The sequence below is a fragment of the Solanum dulcamara genome, chromosome 2, assembly GCF_947179165.1.
Source record: "Solanum dulcamara chromosome 2, daSolDulc1.2, whole genome shotgun sequence".
Classification (NCBI taxonomy): domain Eukaryota; kingdom Viridiplantae; phylum Streptophyta; class Magnoliopsida; order Solanales; family Solanaceae; genus Solanum; species Solanum dulcamara.
In genome coordinates this window covers 45,163,678-45,184,405 of record NC_077238.1, presented here as the reverse complement: position 1 = coordinate 45,184,405, position 20,728 = coordinate 45,163,678, and the positions used below count along the sequence as shown (strand labels likewise).

At 34.8% G+C, this 20,728-nt stretch overlaps 1 pseudogene; it reads left to right on the top strand.

Annotated features, from left to right (window-relative positions):
• Positions 1–448: 448 nt before the first annotated feature.
• LOC129871503 (uncharacterized) lies at positions 449–2,047 on the top strand (annotated as a pseudogene).
• Positions 2,048–20,728: the final 18,681 nt, after the last annotated feature.

The following is a 20,728-nucleotide window of genomic DNA, read 5'->3' as shown; positions in this document are numbered from 1 at the left end:
TATTAAGTAATTGGTTTTTTAAGATAATGTATGATATCCGCAGTTTTTTATTAAGTAATTATTTTTTTAACATTTGTAGGAACCGAAAACATTAATTTTTACACCACAATTGAAGGATGTATCAGCACACCAAATGGAACCACAAAGAGAAGATACTGATCAGCTTATTGCTGATTCTGATACATTACAGGTAATGTATCAGATACATTACTGAGATAAAGTCAACATTATTAAGTTTTTTAATGACGTTATACATTATGTGTAGAACACTGGAAAGAAAGATGGAAGAGTAGCCGATGATAAAACTGACAAAGTAGAAGAGCAAGTTGAGGAGATTGAAAAAGAAAAAATCAAACCAAGCACATCAGAATCCAATACTTCAGCATCATTTTTGACCGAAACTCTGGATGTGATAGATGCTCTAATATACGGACTTCCATTACCAGCCATGCCATTGACAACTGTTAGTCATGAGCAAGTTCAGGATGAATGTCTATTACGCGATAGCCAGCTACCAACCACTCTTCCATCAAAAGCCAATGTATTTTCTGACGATGCGAAGACACCATTTCGAAGAAGCAGGATTCCTTCGAAGATATTACAGTCGCCGTATCTTTCAAACTTTGGCTCGAGTGAAAAGGGAAAGGAAAATTTGTCAGCTGTTATGCATGAGACACACCCTTTTGAAGGTTTTGGTATATGCTATCATCCCCCATCCGAGCTTGTCAAAGACTACTCTCAATGGATAGATAAAGGACTACTAAAATCACATGGCAACAAGTAAGTATGATATATTCAACTTATACCCATACAAATTGTGTATTATATTTGTTATGTTATTAAACTACAAGCTTCCATTCAGGAATTCGAAGGAGGATCATTACAGATCTAAGTGCTCTTCATTCGGCTTTGAAAAAATGGACTTTGTAGAGGCATTTCCTAAAGATAAGAACTGGTTCTACCTAATGTCACAGCCGAACAGATGCTGGAACGATGAGGTAAAAATTTCATCATAAATAATATGATACAACTCATACTTACTACTTGATACATACATATTAATGTATCTGATACATACATAGATAAATGTATCTGATACTTACATAATCTGATACATGATGCTAGTTGTTATATAACTAATACTTTCTTAAAATGTGCAGCACATCGATGTAATATTTTACTACCTTCGAAAGAAATAGAAGATGCAGTTGAGCAATCAGTATCGATACACAACGACAAACTGCATTTTCAAAATTTACATCGAATATGCACACACACGGTACTATCACCTTCCACCTAACATTTCTACACAAGAAGATATGGCAAGGGCCACTGTTACAACTCATCACGAGAGATCCGTGAAGAACATAATAAGAGGTTTCTCAATACCAGCCGGTTTGCCCTGGCATTTGGTAGATGAGGTATACATTCCAGTAAACTGCGACAGGGATTTTCATTGGGTTCTTGCGGTAGTTTTGTTGAAAGAGAGGTTGATACGTGTGTATGATTCATCGCCTAGACGAAGAAGTAGCAACCCTTCCCTAGAGATCAAAAAGATAGCAGCAATGCTACCAACATACCTGCAAGACAGTGGTTTCTTTGACAACAACGAACATACTGATTGGTCGTCTCTTGATTCATACAAGGACAAATCAACCGGTAACATGCTTGAACCACATCACCCATTTGCAGTTGAGTATGTTAAAGGAATTGCGCAACAGGGAAGTGACAGCTTGTGAGTATTAACATCGGCTATGTATACCTAAATCATTCATATGTCAATTTTACTTTTTTAAAACTTGTGTATTCCTTTCTTTGCAGGGATTATGGAGTTTTCCTGGCCATTTTTGCTGAATATCTTAGTGATGGAATTTCTATTCCAAATACCAGACTAAACGCTAAATTCTTCCATTCAAGATATGCCGCACTCTTATGGAGATATGGTTGTCAGAAGGCCATGGATGGTTATGTTAGCGATAACGACGATCCAAAAAAACCTAGGAGAGACATCTCTCCAAGCCAAGGAGAACTGATTGATGTCCAATAGTTTTTTTTTATAGTAAACATTTTAAGTGTTTCTGCTTCTTTTAATGTATCTGATACATAAACTGTAATGTATCAGATTTAATATGTTTTAATATTTCCATATATCAGATTTAGTATGTTTTTCTCTGGTGTCAAACTCGAATATAAAATCAAAGTTTATGTTTTATATTTTACTGTATCAAACTTGTATCGAGTATAATATTCATAAGTGTCACATTTTGTGAATTCTGATACATGAATCAAGATTTATTTATTATGATACATCATGCACATGTATCAGATTCTCATTTCTCAACATTTAATGATTCCGATACATTAATTTTTTGTATAAGAATTCTATGTCTCAAGATTTAACGTATATGATACATCTTACTTATGTATCAGATTTGCATTTATCAAGATTTACTGCATATGATAATCTACAACCTATATCAAATAAGATCTTATATATCACCCACAACTCTTGTGTAATTATGGTTGTCGAAAAGACAAGAATGTTTATGTTTGGGAAAATAACGATTCAAAAAATAAACCATGTGAGATTTCATTAATCCAAGTCAAGGCGAACCGATGGACGTCCTGTATTTTATTTAAAAAAATTATAGCAATAAAATGTACTAATCTTGATACATATCAACTGAAAAATGATTTTTATATTTATGTCACGTGTCAAACTCAAATATAAAATATAAAAATAGATGTTATTATATGATTCAAATAGAATGTATACCGAGATACCACAAACATCATATCTATTTAGGAATGAATTTACAAGTCTTTCTGTTGTGGCCTTCGTGGCCACAACGTCCACAAGAATTTGTGCTACTTGTTATCTTCTCACTAGCGAACTTTTCTCTCCCTTTCTTTGGTCTTCCTGGCATTCTTTTATATATTGGCGGCAAGACAAATTCTTCCAAAATTTCCTTCGGAGCAGTCCAGTCTTTCTTATCTGGCATTGGAACCATTGGTAATTCATAAGTATTTTCCAACGCCTCTGGTTTGTAGTAATCAGAACAGTATGGGTGCAGGTCAGTAATGTTCTTGCTCTTTAACACTGCAATTGCATGTGGACATGGTATCTCGTCTAGTTGAAATCTACCACAAGTGCATGTTTTTTTCTCTAGACACACAATGTATCTTATACCTAATTCGTAAACAGAATAAAGATAGTCTGATGAAGCAACAACCTGCAGGAATTATATTTCAAATATATGTATTAGTACTGCTTCCTCACATACACAATTATGTATCAGAACTGATGTAAAAGGGTAATAATTATCACAGGATATACATAACAGATGAATCAACAGCCAGCAAGAAATAAATTTCACATATATGTATCAGAAAGTATGTATCAATTACAGAAATAATGTATCAGAACTGATGTATCAGTATGTATTTTAAACATGTTATGTTTATATGTGTCTGTACTTATGTATCAACTACACATTTGATGTATCCAAATTGATATATTAGTGTATAATGAGCACAGGCTATACCTGAATGACGAAGCAACAAACTGATATAAATAAACTTCACATATATCTATTAGTACTTATGTATCATCTATACAACTAATGTATCTACACTGATGTATCAGTATATATTTAGAACATGTTATGCATAACTGATTAATCATCAGCCTGAAGGAAAATAATCTTTACATATATGTATCAGAACTTATGTATCAAATGTAGAACTTATGTATCATAATTGATCTTTCATTATTTAATTAGCACATGTTATACATAACTGATGAATCATCAGCCACCAAGAAATAAATTTCACATATATATATCAGAAAGTATGTATCAATTACAGAAATGATGTATCAGAACTGATATATCAATATATATGTATCAGAAAGTATGTATCAGAAAGTATGTATCATGTACCAGAATTGATGTATCAGTATATATGTATCAGAAAGTATGTATCGTGTACCTTCATTCTCGAACACTTGATCGTGTTTGAAACTAGGATATCTTCGAATTTTCTACCCAAAGTATGTTTTGTATAAGATGCTATTTCCCTATGTTTGCAGTTCCAAGAACCAAATAACATTCTCGTTTGCTCCAAAAAGTCAATTATAGACAGCTCTCGTGCTTCAACAAGACATCCATTGATACATTCTGCGATGTTAGAAGTCATCATTCTACCCCTGTTGACAGTGGCATGAACCTTTGACCACTTTTCGTATCCTGCATTTTTTAAATATTGTGCCACCCGTTGATCGATTCTTTCAACTTTGGCCATTAATTTATCGACTTCATCTTTTCGGTATGCCTTGGCCATTGAATAGAAGATGTCACTTAGTACATCTTTGCTCCTTCTGTATTTAGTACACACATTTTTCTATATATGCCATATGCATGCAAAATGAGAAACATTAGGAAATACCATGCTTACACTCTTGATTATGCTTTCGTTCCTATCTGATACAACACACATATTGTCCCTCTCACCAAATGCATTCTTGAAATTTTGAAAAATCCACGTCCATGATGCATCATTTTCCGTATCAACAATACCATACGCCAATGGAAATATGCAACCTAATAAATCAATAATAGCAATACAATAGTTGTTAAAATTCATCAGAATCACAACAAACGTGAAAAATGAGATGACACACTGTTATTCAATAAGAAACAGTATAAGAAAGTAATACCTGCCCCATCAAGTGTGCTAGATGATACAAACGTCCCTTTATAAGGTCCATCAAGATGTGCACCGTCAACAACAACTACTGGTCGACAAAACTGAAACCCCCTCATCAAGGGCCTTAACGCTATGAACAAATACATGAACTCATCAGTTGATGACTTGTGCATACTTATGTACGAATTTAGATATACGGTTTTTAGAATATGTATGTATACAGGCAGCTGTCTATATCCATCAGCAGGTTTTCCCCTTAACATCTCTAAAGCATGCTCTTTTGAACGCCATGCCTGTTGATAGGTAATATCAATTCCATACGTTGATTTAATATCCTCTCGTATATCATTAGGGGTGACAATTCTCTTATGATTAACCAATTTAGGTGCTGTGAGTGCACTAACAAAAGCCTTTGTAGCATGAACTTTGTTGAAAATCCTATCTCTTAGTGCACATGAATGTTCACTATTAAAATATCTAACTTTGAATATATCAGATTTTTTCCAACATGAAGCTTTCATTCTCCAACAACAGCCGTCTGAAAGGCATACTAACACATAACTGCATTTGTATAAAAAAAATGACATGTATCATACCAATATTTTTTCATATATAATATCAACAAATAAAGTGACATACTGATAGGAAGTGTGTCAACCCATGTACTTGATACATGCTTCTTTGTATGTATTATTAAAAAAAAGCATCTGATACATAGAGTCATATGAGTCTGATACATACTAACAACATTATTATCATTTTTTAACTGAATTACAGAAATGGAGTTTTGATGTATCATGACAGGAAAAAATATTTTATTTTAAGAATGTATCAGATACACACATTCATATGTATCTGATACATACTGTTGGATAATATCCAACATCAAAATTTCCAAATGCAGAATATGCGCATACCTTTTACTGTCGGATCTTTTAACCTTGAAATTAAATTCATTATTGATTTTGTATTTGGCCATTACATCAACTAGAGTTGCTTTATTCTTATAGAATTGATTCTCCTTCACTTCCGCACCATTTGTATCATCTATGTAGTTCGTCAACTCCAATTCTGCTATATAACAATTTGCAACATTACCAGATTCTTCTAAACCAAAAATGTGGGACTCATTCGCATTTGATTCGGCACAAACGATTGCTCCAGATGTACTGTCGAATGATTTTATCTCACATCTTTTTATATCAAAGCTTGATATGCACAGGGGATAATTCACGAAACCAGGCTCTTTCTTCTTCAACTCTATGTAAAGATTAACACCCATATCATTACGAATATATATTGGCGATGAGTTACCTTCAACTATGTATCGGATTTCAATTTTTTTCTCTGATTCATCCACACTCAATTCAGCAGCGATTGCTGCTTTTAGATTTGAGTAAGATATATTGTCACCGACAACGATTCCATCACTTTTGTATTATTCATAAGTAATATCGGATTGCCAAACTCCAGAATGTCTCAGTAGTATCGGGATATTCATATCGATTAATTGATGAAACGCGAAGTTTGCTTTGAATTGATGCTCTATTGTTTTCCTTGGAGTCGATGCTCTGACTTTTGGCTTCAAAATTCATGTACATAACTGTCGCCTTGTTTAATAGATCAGTAATTGATATAAAGAGCCAATCTTTTATCCATAAATAGCTAATGTGCATTAATTATTCTATAGCTAAAGTTATGTATCAGATACATAACTTATGTATCAGCAAAAGTGAAAAAATAATTGAAATCAACTTCGGTATGAATTGATGCTCTGTTTTTTCCATTCGAGACGATGCTCTGTTTTTTGTCTTGAATCTTCATGGACATAACAATTGATTTTTTTAACAATTGATGTATCAGATACATAACTTATGTATCACCAAAACTGAAAAAAAATTGAAATCGAAGTTGGTTTGAATTTATGCTCTGTTTTTTTGGCTTGAATCTTCAATTACACAACCGTTATTTTTTTAACCAAATTAATCCCATTAATTAGATCAGTAATTGATTTAAAGAACCAATCATCCCTTATATTAAGATACTATCCATAAATAGATGATCTTCATTAATTACTCATTAGATAATTGATGTATCACATACAAAACTAATGTATCAGAAAAGTTAAAAAAAGGGGATATCGGGTAATTTTGATACAATGAGGGATGTATAGTAATTAGACTTTTCCATTATGGGATTTAGGTAAAGTTTACATTAAAGTATAGATAACTTGTCACTTATCTAAACGCAACCAAATAGAGACTTCATCCAAATTAGTAAGTACAAACTAATTTTTTTGATAATTAATTAAGAAAAAGAGTGAAAATTGGACATTTAAGCATGCAAGAATTAATACATGTTGTACCAAAATTTTTCTAAATTTAATGATGTTACCGGTCCAAACTTATTTAAGTATCATAACATTTAAAAATATGGAAAAATTATCAGGAAAAATATTTTTTAATAAATAATTACTGATTTTAGCGATACTTTTTATTTATTACCATTTATAGCAATATTATGATATATCTGTCATGTATTAAAATTGAATTATGCATGCAATATAAATGTATTATAAGTGTTTTAAAATATATTATACTTGTTTGGTAAGAAATTGACACAATGTATTATAAGTGTATTAAAGTATGTGATAAATATATTATCCATGAATAAAACTTGTATTATATGAGTTTTATAAATTATTATCGCGAATATGTATTAAAATTGTATTATAATTGTATTATAAGTGTTCAGTGAAAAAAAAAATACTATTGCTATAAATGGTAAATATTTTCTTAATGTAGTATGTTTATGTAAATTTCCCTAAAAATATTAACGGATTACACATATACGAAATCTGAACAACTTCAATATATTGAAAGCAAGTCTTGCACAATCATGATATAAAACTTTACAAAGAAGATTACGTGTTACCTCTTGTGAAAATTAATTCACGAGAAGAAAAAAAAATTTAATTAAAAACCACAAACTTGAAATTACGAGAGCCAACCTTGAACTCAATCCATTTTTTTGAATTGTGCGTGTTGTATATGTATTTTTCTCATTCAGTTCTGCCGCGTTGTGTGTGCCTATTGAATTAAAGGAATTCCAAGAAAAAGAACATCATGAGTTGATTGTTCTCTTTTTTGTCTTTTTCGTGTGCGAGTTTTTTTTTTTTTTTTTGTGAGGTTTTGTGTGTATAATGGTGGTGTATTTTTTTTTTTATTCTGTTGCATGTGTTTGGGTTGTTGTTGCTAAAGTATTTTTTTTTCCTGTGTAGGTATATGTGGGTGGAAATGTGAAGAAGAATGGGTAGATTAATAGAGTTAATGGGGATAGTATAAGGTGAGTGGACGGAGTTAAAATTAAATTATTATTATTTTTTATTTGATTTTTATTTTGAAAGAAATAATAAAAATAAGATATAATGATTAAAATATTAGGAGACTATTTTGAACTAATAAAAATAATAGAAAGTTTAAATAGCTAATCTAAAATTATGAGTAAGAAATACTAACTTATTTATTAAACTTAAATTAAAAGATAATAAACTTTTTTTTTTTTGTAAATTTTCATTTCTGTTTTGAAACAATTAAAAACTAAACTTACTCTAAAACATGACTCTATTTTTGTAGTTTGCAAATCTTTTAGAATAAACTTACTAAAATAAGATTAAAAAATCAAAATATTTAATTTAAATTTAAAAGAAATATTTAAATACTAAAAATGGTGTAACACATTAAGTTCGATCAAAAATCACGTGTCTATAAAAATTATTTTGTTGCTAATAATAATGAGGAAAAAAAGAGAGAAGTTAATTTTTTTAAAAATAAAAATAAAAAGAAAATATAAAAGGAATAGTAAAAAAATATATAATATATATAAAGTCTGATGGAGAAACCTGAAGAGCCGCCGAACGCAGAAAAGAAAAGAACTACGGAGGAAGAAAAAGGGGAAAGAAAAAGAAAGGGGAAGAGAAGCATAAAAATTTTCATTTTAAGGCATTAAAGTAATTATTCTCATTTTTTTAATTAAATTTTTATGTGATTATAAATATATTTTTAAGGTAGATTCGTGGAGAATTAATGCTGAAATAAGAAAATATAACCTTAGAGTTCTTAGCATAAAATCGTGATTTGAGGTTGAATAACGGTCCGTTTTAGCTGAAATTTGACATGTAAGTTTGTTTTATTACGGGTGAACATAATATAAAAGAAAATTTCATATTTAACTTCGATGGCTCGAGATGACTTTTTGATCCGAAAATAAACGTAGCAATATGAGTGTCATTGGATTCATATTCTTATGAAGATTATGTATTTGAACAGATTTTGAATTTTTGAAAGCGTTACGAAAGCCTCAAGTTTCGAAGTGATTATTCGATTAGTTGAGGCAAATGAACTTCTAAAACTCTGTAAATCTTTAAAAACCTCTAATTTCCTTTCTTGTATGCATTGGTGAGTAATGGGAATGAGGTGATGAGTTATTTATTCACATGAATTGACTTTAATAAATGAACGGGTTAATAAAAAGACAATGTTTTGCTATGATTGTGATTGAAAAATGTGAAATATTTTGATCTTGATATTGATGAACATATTTATGATATGCTTTGATAGCTTCATTGTGATTGTGAATTGCTTGGATTTGTCATTTCCTCATTATTGTGTGAACATGCTGAGTTGCATTTTATTCTTGAACATAGCGATGAGATAGACATATGTGATGTCGAGGTCAATGCCAGCAAGAGTGTGGTGCTGAGGTTATTTCCGATGAGAGTGTGATGCCGAGGTCATTTCCGGCAAGAATGTGATTCCAAGGTCATTTTCGGCGAGAGTGCGGTGTCGAGGTCATTTTCGACGAGAGTAAGATGTCGAGGTCATTTTCAGCGATAGTGTGATGTCGAGGTCATTGTCCGCGAGAGTGTAATACCGAGGTCATTTTCAGTGAGAGTGTGGTGTCGAAGTCATTTTCGGAGAGAGTGTGGTACTGAGGTCATTTCCGGCAAGAGTGTGGTGCCGAGGTCATTTCCAATGAGAGTGTGATGCCGAGGTCATTACTGGCAAGAGTGTGGTGTCAAGGTCATTTTCGATGAGAGTGTGATGAAGTCATTGCCGGCGAGAGTGTGATGCCGAGGTCATTGCCGGCGAGAGTGTGATGCCAAGGTCATTGCCAACGAATGTGACTAATGCTCGATTATTAATTGTGCATGAGCATCCTTGCATATATATTTGTGGCGTATTGACTCTTGTATTTGATTCGTGTGATACTTGTGATTTTGTCTTGTGATGACTTAGCCGTGACGGTGGAACATATTTGAATTGTGTATTGTGAAATCTAGGTTGGGCTGATTTTCTGTGCAGGTTGTAGTTATGGAGGTTCGATTGAGATGGAAGGAGTTCCTGTATTTTGTAGGTTTGCCTAGTTTTGTTAGTTGACGTGCTAAGTACCGTGTTGTTTGGTACTCACTCCTTGCTTCTACACTTGTGTATGTTTTGAGTCTGGACAGTGAGTCTGAGTTAGTTATTATCCTCCGAGGCTTCGAGGTGACTTAAGGAGGTAGCTGATTGACGCCCGACGATCTCCCTCATCCCTTTATTTATGCTTTGTTCTATTCGAGATATAAAGATATTTGAGACTTGTTTTATATTTCATTTTGTATTTATTAGTGGCTTGTACATGTGACAACTAGGTTTTGGGGGTTATTTGAGATTACTAAAAACTTCTGCTTTTGTTTATATCGTCTATTGAATTCTTCCGCATTAATTTTCGCATATGTTGAATTTAGGCTGACTTGTCCTAGTGGGATAGTACGAGTGCCATCACATTCGATTTCGGATCGTGACATCATGCAAGGCAAAAATACAATGTTAAAGATTAACACCATGCCATATTCTCGAGATAACATAATAAAATCAAGATAAGCAAAGTGAAGTGATACACCAATACCAAATCTCTATATAAATAAGCAAAGTGAAGTGATAGACCTTATATATAGTAAATAAGGGAAAAATGTAAAAAACCAAAACAAAATGAGCCATGCATATAACAATAGCTTAGTTGTCGACCTGGAAAATTGAATATAGTCATGTTAGGATTAAACAAAGTTCACAGAAGCAAAACACTCCAATCCTTTGAAAACTTGACACATATATTGAAGAGAAATAAAATTAATGAACTAAAAGACTAGTTGATTTTTCATAGCTTAATGGTCAAACAAAATTTTAGACAACATAATAATGAAAATCTTTAGCCATAGTCAGATTCATATTTAAAATAGTATTCAAAATTCTGGACAGCACGGTGCTAACCAAAGATGCAAATTAGCAATACATGATGCAGAACATTATTGGACAAAAAGGGACAACTCATATTCAATGCGAGATGGAGCAAAATAGATGAACGGGATTTTAAGGAAATCTCATCAAACTTAAGATAAATCTATACTGTACTAGTCAGGCAACAAAGTTACATAAAACTCGAAGTACACCTGGAGGAGCATTTTAATCACAATATTCGAACACTTAGACAAAACAACAACATCAATTAAGCATAGATAGGCAGAAACTGTACACGTTACCCATTGAAGAAGACACTTCATGAGCTATAACACTTAAAACGATAAAAGGCTAGAATTAGACAGCAAGTAATTAATATTTTAGACCAAACGAGAGTAAAGGAGTCATATTTTACAAATGGGAAATGAAATTAAGTTTAAATCATGATGTCACAGTATCTTCAATACACACTGAGGAGTGAAGAAATCATTCTAGAAACATATTTAAAAACATTGTCGTAGTATTTTATATGCATTATTTTCACGAATAAAGTATGTTCATGATTTAAAAAAAATCTTTCAAGAAAGAGTTTCAAGAAAGTATATTTTATGAACCCTCAGAGTATAAGTATTCATGTCTCAGATTTATGTTCTTTCAGATGCATGTTTTAGATTATCAGATTTCATGATTTAAGATGCTTTCAGATAAAGTTTCTCTTAAATATTATCAGTATTTATCAGTTATATCACAATTCATGAGTTACTCAGTATATTTATCAGATTATCTGTATAAGTCAATATTATCAGATTATTACTGTCTTAAGTTGATTTCATGTTTTCCATAGGAGTTTTACTTAACACCAAGCAAATTTAGGGATAAAGGATTCCGTTCAGCGTTTGTGAACCTTTAGTAGCATTTTCTAAAGTTCAAAAACTACGTACCACCATAGGATTTATCTTAGATAGATACTAGCTTAGTTTATCCATATTAGCTCATGTAACACCCCAAAAAAATCCTAACTCAGATCAGTCTAGAAACCCCAAAGACTTTAGGTTTTGCTGAAGCTTCACTTTTATGGATGCCATCTACGGACCTTCGAAGGTTCCATAGGCCATAGATGAACTCGTGGAGTCAGAATTCAGAAACCATCTTAAGGGGATGAGATCATGGACCAAGTTATGGACCGTAGAAGCTTGTATGAGCCATAGATCCGATCCATAGAATAAGTTCAGAGCCTTGGAATTTCTATATGTACAAGAAGAGACCCTGTACAGACCGTAGAAGAGTCTACATACCATAGAAGGTCCCATAAACCTAGATTCAGAGAACCTCTTCCCCAATTCATTTTCTATGAGCCTTCAAATGACCCGTAAAAGGGTCTACGGACGATAGAAGGTTCCGTAGATTCAACTTCAGATGACCAGTTCAGTACCCTTCCTATAGACATGCATGACGGTACGTAGAGATATATATGGCCCATAGAAGAGTTTGTAGGTCAAAAGTATAGAGACCATCAATTTCAGTCAAGTTTCAACGAGTGGCTTTTATGGCCCGTAGAACGTTATACGGATCGTAGATGGCCTTCTGTAGACGACTTCTGTAGTTTTAATAAAGGGAATTAGGGTATTTTTCCACCCTTTCCAAATCCATGCTTTGATGTTTTGGGACACAATTAAGTCCCTTATCAGTTTCATTCGACCCATTTTCTCTCATAATCATTCTCTAGACTTAGAACAAAGTTTCAAGAGGAGAAAAACTAGGATTTTAAGAGTATTCATCAAGTTTTTCAAGTTTCTTCAAGAATATTTTTCTTCTAGGTATGTAAGGTTATTCATAGTGTTGGACTGAGTTTGTCCTCATGACCTACATCTAAATTCAGTTAGTAAGAGTTAAACCTAGGGTTTTAACCTGATCCTTTTCTTGAGTTCCAAGTTTTTATTATTCCTTGTTATTGAATTCGATTCTCTAATGTTGAACTTATTATTTATTATATGATTCTAGTTCTCGATTGTGGTTCATGATTATTTTTCACATAAACCCTATTTGAGTTGTTAAAGGTCTTACATTGCTGCACATTATGTATTGTTTTCATTTAAAGTAATAGTATTTCAAAATGATGAGTAAAAGAAGAGTTTTAAGGGAACATGAGTGTCCTAAGTACATTACTTGATTTTGAGACTATTACATTGCTATTCATTAGGCATGATTTTCATAATTTAAGTGAGTTAAAGTATTATGCATTATTATTGAGAATGGGTCTTAAGAGATCTTTAGTAGTTCCAAATGCATTATTTTTATTTTGAAAAGCATATCTATTTTAAAGAAAGCATACAGAGCTGAGAAATAGTTTTTAGTCAGTTAAAGTAAAATCCATTGTGATTTCAGAGGATATTTTGAGTATTTACTTACACAAATTTTATTATATGAGCATTATTTTATGTTTTGGTAGTAGTATTGAGCCTCGATTTGGGTAAGAGTTTAGATAACTCAATTCCTATAAACTACGTAGCTGGGATAGGATTATACCGTTGGTTCGGGCTACTCCTCACTTCAATTCTTAATAAAGACGTTTAGATGGATCCATGAGTTGAGTTTACGTCCTTATCCAAACAAGATATTGGATGACTCTGGCAACATGAGCACTACATTGTATAATCAAAAGGTTCATAGTGATAGTTGTCATTTAAAGAAACTCCCCAAGACTAGAAAAATATGATTTGTAAGAGTTGTATTTATTGCCTTATTTTATTTGTAGAGATTTAAGGTTTTCATTACTCCTTCATGCTTTACTTTGAGTCAAGTTATTTTCAACATTTCTTTAAGTTGAGTATTTGGTGAAGTTATGCTTCCTTCAGCTATATTACATACCGTATAATCCATGTATTGATGTCTTTCGACACTGCATCGTAAAATGATCCAGACGCACGTACTCAGAATCATCAATAGGTGCTTCGTTCAGATCACATTTTATCAGCCTCTGGTGAGACATCCTTACTTTCGGAGGACTCCTTTCACAATTATTAGTTTCAGTACTTAGTAGTTCTTTTGAGATAGCCACGGGGTCTTATCCTGACACCTATTCATAGTCATTAGAGGCTTCATGGATACATTTAAAGGCTTCATAGATACATTTAGAGAGTCAATTCAGTTATTATAGTTTGATGTTTTATTAATTCCTTCCAAAGTTATTTACAAATTCTTATTTTAAGAATAATGGAAATGTTGTGTACAGATTCTTATTTTAAGAATAATAGAAATGCTTGAGTTCTTTTTAAATCCTTTAGGCTCGGAGCGTGACTGTAATGACTGTCTACGTTATTTTTAAATTAATACATTTATTTTATCATTTAGAGCATTTCTATAGATTTTCAAGTAATTTTTGACTTGCTCGCATTGACTATTTGGTTTCTTGGTCATTCATTTGGGTTTTAGGCTCGTTTTTCTATTTTAAAGTTTTTGAAATTTAAAAAGTTAATTTTGGTCATAAATTCAGTTAAACGATCTCAGAATAGAATTCTGACGGTTCCATCAGCTTCTAAATGACAAAATTAGGCTAATTGCTTAGTCGGCGCGAGTATCAAATCTTTTGGTGCGAGTTGGACCATTTGGCATTTTAGCTTTTGAAATTTGGCCTAAGTTTAACTTTGGTCAACATTCTAAGAAAATGCACCCAAATGAAAATTTGTCAGCGTGGTTAACTCTGAAATATCGAGTTTGATCTAGAATAAACCTTCATGCACTTTTTGAGGCTTCAGGTCTAATTATTAGGACCATTGTGGAATTTGGCAAAAATGGCCTTTGGGTGTGAAACCCACTTTTTGTTAAAATGATCTTATATGGAAATTTCGACCGTGTTATTAAGTCTACAATGCTGAAATTGTTGGGGTTGCATATCTCATTTGTGCGCACAAGATTTTGAATGAATCTTGAGCACCCCGTGGGAGACTTGGACAATGCTAAATCTCTATGTTGCAGCAACTGTGGTACGGGGAATTTTTTCCCTTTTTGTTTGTAGGCATAATGACACGTTGGAAAAGACCAGAGGGAATGGTCCCAGCGTTCACAGAGCCCTAGCCACATTCACGGAGGCCAATGAAGTTCACTTTCGCGTTCACCGAGGCTTGCTGCGTTCATGAAGGCCTAGAGATTTGCCTTCTGCGATCATGGAAGCTCGACCACATTCATGAAGGCCAAGTGTTGAGAACTCCATGTTTGCGGGCCACTTTGGCCGTACTCATAGAGGATATTTTTGGCCTGTCTTTTAAAGAAAAAACAGACGCGATCAACCATTAATCCCAAAGTGCAAAAGCTCATAACTCTCTCATTTTAGCTTAGATTTTTGTGATTTAAAGCCTGAATTATAGGGATTTGCTGAGAGAACATATATGAGTGTTAGGGAGTTAGTGGGGAGGCTTCGTTTGTGGTAAAGTCACGCTAATAGCTGCTATCACTGTTGTTATTTAAGCTTAAAAATAAGTTTTATTGCATATGATATGATTGAACTGTTATGAGCCCAGAGTTGTGTTCCATTTTTGAACACAAGTTTGGGAAGGTATTTAGGATATTTTCACAGAGTCAATTCTAGAATTTATGAAGTGGGTCCTACATTCCCTTTTTTTGACTTCAAAATTGGTCTGTATCCAATTTTGGTAATTTAAGTATCAAAATGACTGTATTGATGTTATGATTCTATATTTGATAGCATAATAGAGTTCTGAGGCTGTACGGAAAGGAAAGGCTATGGCAACATGATTTGGAGCATGGGCGGTCGGCCTACAGGTAGGCTACATTTTCCCTCTCCTTAAAATAAGCATAAAGTTGGGGTTGAAGCATGCTAGTTGTTAATAGTGATCATTCATACCTTGTGGTGTTCCTTTGAATGACTTTTGCTTATATGAAAGCATGTTTGGCCTTAGTTTAGTCTTAGACTAGTGTTTTCCCTAGACTTGCGTTCCTTTAGAGTCGTTAGACCTTGAAATCTCTCCAACGCCGCTTTGAATGGCTTAGATCCATGTAGACTAATTTAGAATACTTGAGTTTGATAGTTTAGGCCTTATCTAGGCAGTAACACTACTCTTGGAACCATATATCCATAATCCCCATATTTCTGTCGGTTTTGGTGTACCTAATTCTTGGTTTTGGAAATTACTCATCGATTCCAGTTGGATATGGTTTGGGATAAGTGATTTATTGATGGAAATTAGTTTGGGGGTAATCTCCATGATGCTTGGTTGGCTGCTTATCCTATTTCTAACAAATTTACCTCTATTCATAGTTTAAGTCAACAATTTATTCCACCCGGCATGGTTCAAGTCTATGCCTTAGTATTATAGCCTCTGTTCAAGTCCTTGGCCTTCTTCAGCTGTGGTTCAAGTCCACCACCATTTGCAATCATGATTTAAGTCCACCACTCATTACTACTTGTGTTAAGTCCATAGCTATATATACACCTTGGTTCAAGTCCTTAGTCACATTACATGTGGTTCAAGTCCACAATTATCCTTAACCTTGGTTTTAGTCCTTGGCTATTCCAAATATCAGTTCAACTCCTTGATTCCTTCATCTTCATTTTGGTTCAAGTCCTTAACTCCTATCAGTTCTCAATGAAGCTTCAGGCATACAAATTGGTTCGGTTCAAGTTTGGGGAGAGTGGTGAAAATCTTGGAAACGTCATCGTATTCTCGTGGTTCATTTCAAATTCTTACTTGCAACTGTTGGGCTTATAGGATTCTGCTTAGGTTTTACTTCTAGCTTGCGCATTAGTGTACCCATAGGGTTTATGGAAGACCGATCGGGTTTAGTTAGTTATTCTCCTTTTCTTTATGTGTTAGTACACTCGTGTGCATACCTATTTGATTTCTTATTCTTATTTCTGGAGGTGTTTTATATTATCGCATTTCATATTACTTTTGCTTTCCTTACTCAGTCAGGCTATGATGCCTACTAGGTACCTGTTGTTTTGGTACTCATACTAGACTCTACATTTATTTTCGTGATGCAGGTCTGAGCACCAGCAACTAGCATTAATATTCAGCATACTGCAGTCAGATTCAGAGATAAGGATGAGCACACAACGTCCTAGATTTACCCGTCTTCTTTTGTATATATATATATATATATTAACCTGTCTTTTGCTTTTTGAGACAATATTGTTTCTCTGGTCCAGTTTTTGGACATGTAATCATTTTGTTAGTAGCTCTGAACATGTGACTTTTAGGTTATGAGAGAGATCATTTATTATGTATATACTTTTTGTTTGCTTCCACTTTTTCATCTGTGATTACTGTTATTTATCCTATTAGTGTAGATTGATTTTAGATTTCCACCCTTAAATCCCATTACTTGTAGTTTTGGTATATGGGTTGGCTTTCTTACGGTGGATTTAGTAGGCACCATTATAAATCAAGTACTTGGGTCATAACAAGTTGGTATTAGAGTCCCAAGTTCACCGGTCTTATTTGTACAGAGATTTGTCTAGTAGAGGCTTGCAGATCTGTGTAGAGACGTCTCTAACGTATCTTTGGGATGCTACATTATGTATTTAAGAACTCTTTCTTTTTTCTAACACTTTTGTGTAGTGCGTTTCTTATCAATTTCATGAAATCTCACTTGTTCTACTCTTTAACAAGATGGCTTGCACGCGTGGTAGAGCAGTCAGGGGTGATGCACCCAGGCCTTTAGATATAGCCCCAACTAGGGGTAAAGGCTGACCCTGAGGTCGTGCCATAGCTGCAGCCCTAGCCTATGATAGAGAGAAGGCTCTAGAGCTGGAGGTGGAACCTTATATTGGACCTTTAGGTGATGTTCGCCCAGATATTGGTAGCGATAGGGGGTATAGAGCAAGCCCCAACTGCTACAACACCGCAGGGTCAGCCGACACCAATGGTACTAATAGTTCAGCTACCACCGACACCTGTTATCACCCAACTAGATGATTTAAAGGGTTTCATACCATTAAGTGAGCAAAAGATGCTCGGGGTGTTTCTCAAATTATTACTACCGAGTTTTTTTAGGGATGTTTAGGAGGATGCCTATGAGTCTCTTCTTACTTTACCTGAGCGGCTTTAGATTTTGGTGTTGGTGGAGTCACGAGGATCCAACTTCATGCATATTAGCTAGATGGTCTTGCCAGACAATGGTGGTATTTATACCTAGAGACCAAGCTAGCTAGGTCTTAATCGGTGGCATGGATAGTGTTTTCTGAGGACTTCTTGGCTAGGTTTATCGTTAGGAGAGTCAGAGATCAGCTTTGAGATTAGTTCTCATAGTTGGAGTAGGGCTCAATGACCATGTCAGAGTATGAGGCACAATTCCATGAGCTCTGCATCCTGCTAGTATGATCTTACCTATTAAGGAGAAGTGAGTTTGGTGCTTTATTTAAGGATTGAGCTTTAACTACAGATTGAGATTCAGTCCCTGGTTTCAGTGGGTTGCTCATTTATAGATATGGTGGAACACACCCGAATACTTGAGCAGCACTATTGCGAGGCCGAAGTGGGCAACGACAAGAGAGATAGATAAGATGATAGCCATAGCGGGCCTTGTTTTAGGCCTAGGAAGTCATATGATACGTCGTACTAGAGGTTCTAGCAGGGTCTATCCTATCACTCGTTCTGGGCTTCGCTTTATGCTTTAGAGGGTGACAAACACCATTAAGTTGGTTTCAGTGCCAGTACAAGTCAGGGTCGAGGTAGTGCTCAGCCAAGTTCTTTAGGCCGGGGTGGCCGACCTCTAGTTACAAATAAACCGCCAGTCGTACCAGCTCCACAAGTACCTAGGCCTGCACCAACGATATTACCTCCAGTTAGAGGTGGAGGCCAGGGTCAAGGTCGTTGGAGTGGTTATCAGGGTGCCTAGGGAGGTCTCTAAAGAGGCAAGTCAGGTGACTGAGTTGATGCACGAGGTAGAGGAGCCCAGGGTCACTTTTATGCAGCTCTGTCTAGAGAAGATGCTAAGGCGTTAGATGATATAATTATAGATATGATTCTCTTATGCCATCAGCCTGCCTTAAATTTATTTGATTCAGGTTCCACTTATTCTTATGTATCTGTATATTGCGCTCTTTGGTTTAGTATGTGTCTAGAGCCCTTAGGTAAGCCATTGTGTGTTTCAACCCCGTTAGTTGATTTTTTAGTTGATCAGGTTTTCATGTCCTTTATGGTGATTATTTAGGGGAGGTACACTTAGGCTGATCTTATTTTACATGATATGTTTGATTTCAACATGATTCTGGGCATAGAGTGGTTATCCCCTCACCTAGTGGTCTTGGATTACTATAGTAAGATCATTACATTAGCTATGCTTGGTATTCCACCGATGGTGTGGTAGGCCCTTGTAGTTGCACACCGATTGGGGTGATTTCTTTTATTCATGCTCGGAGGCTAGTGGCTAGCGGGTGTTTGACTTAGTTGGTTTATGTTAGAGATGTTAGTAGGGAGGGTCCTACAGTTTATTCAGTGCCTATAGTCTGAGAGTATATATATGTGTTTCATTTAGACCTATATGACCTTTGCTCAGAGCGTGATATTTACTTCGCATTGACTTGGAGAAGGGTACTCATCCTATTTCTATCCCACCATACCGTATGCCCATCACTGAGTTTAAGGAGCTTAGTGTTTAGCTTCAGGATCTCTTGGGTAACAGATTCATTCAGCCTAATATATCGCCTTGGGGTGCCCCAGTCCTGTTTGTGCAGAAGAAGGATAGTACTACGCATATGTGTATTGGTTACAAGCAATTACACAAGGTGACAATGAAGAACCATTACCCCATGCCTCATATTAATGATTTGTTTGACCAGCTTCAGGGTGTCGAGGTGTTTTCTAAGATTGTTTTGAGATCCAGTTACCCTCAGTTGAGGATTAGGGCAGCAGACACCCCTATGTCCACATTTAGGATTCGTTACGGCCATTATGAGTTCCTAGTGATGTCATTTAGGTTGACTAATGACCTTCCACCTTCATGGACTTAATGACTCATGTAATTAGTCTGTATGTTAACTCCTTTGTCATAGTCTTCAATGATGATATATTAGTATACTCGCAGAGCCGGAGTTAATATGAGCAACATTTGAGGATAGTGCTCTAGACTTTGAGAGATCAAGAACTTTATGCCAAGCTCTCAAAGTTCGAGTTGGATTGAGTCTGTAATATTCTTGGGGCACGTGGTGTCCAAGTATGGAATTATGGTGGATCTGGTGAAGAGTTGAGGCTAATCATGATTGGATACCCACCTTTGTGATAGTGATTTATAGCTTCGTTAGATTGGCAGAGGGTACTACATGCATTATTTTGAGTGCTTTTCTACTATAGAAACACCTTTGACTCAGTTGACTCACCGGGATGTTCCCTTTAAGTAGTTTGGGGAGTGCGAGAGGAGCGTTCTGAGGCTAAAATAGTTGCTTACAACAACTCATATATTGACTCTTCTAGTTGAGGGCGAGGGATACATGGTTTATTTTGATTCATCCGGTATTGGTTTGGATTGTGTATTGATGTAGCGGGGTTGGGATATTACTTATGTGTAGAGGCGACTTAAGTTACATGAGCGAAACTACCCCACTCATGACTTAGAGTTGGCAGAGCTAGTTTTTGCACTTAAGATTTGAAGGCTCTACCTATATGGAGTATGTAGTGAGATTTACACCTATCATAAGAGCCTTCAGTATATTATGAGTCAGTGGGATCTTAATTCAAGCCAGCGCTATTAGGTTGAGCTCCTGAAGGACTAGGACATCTCTATTC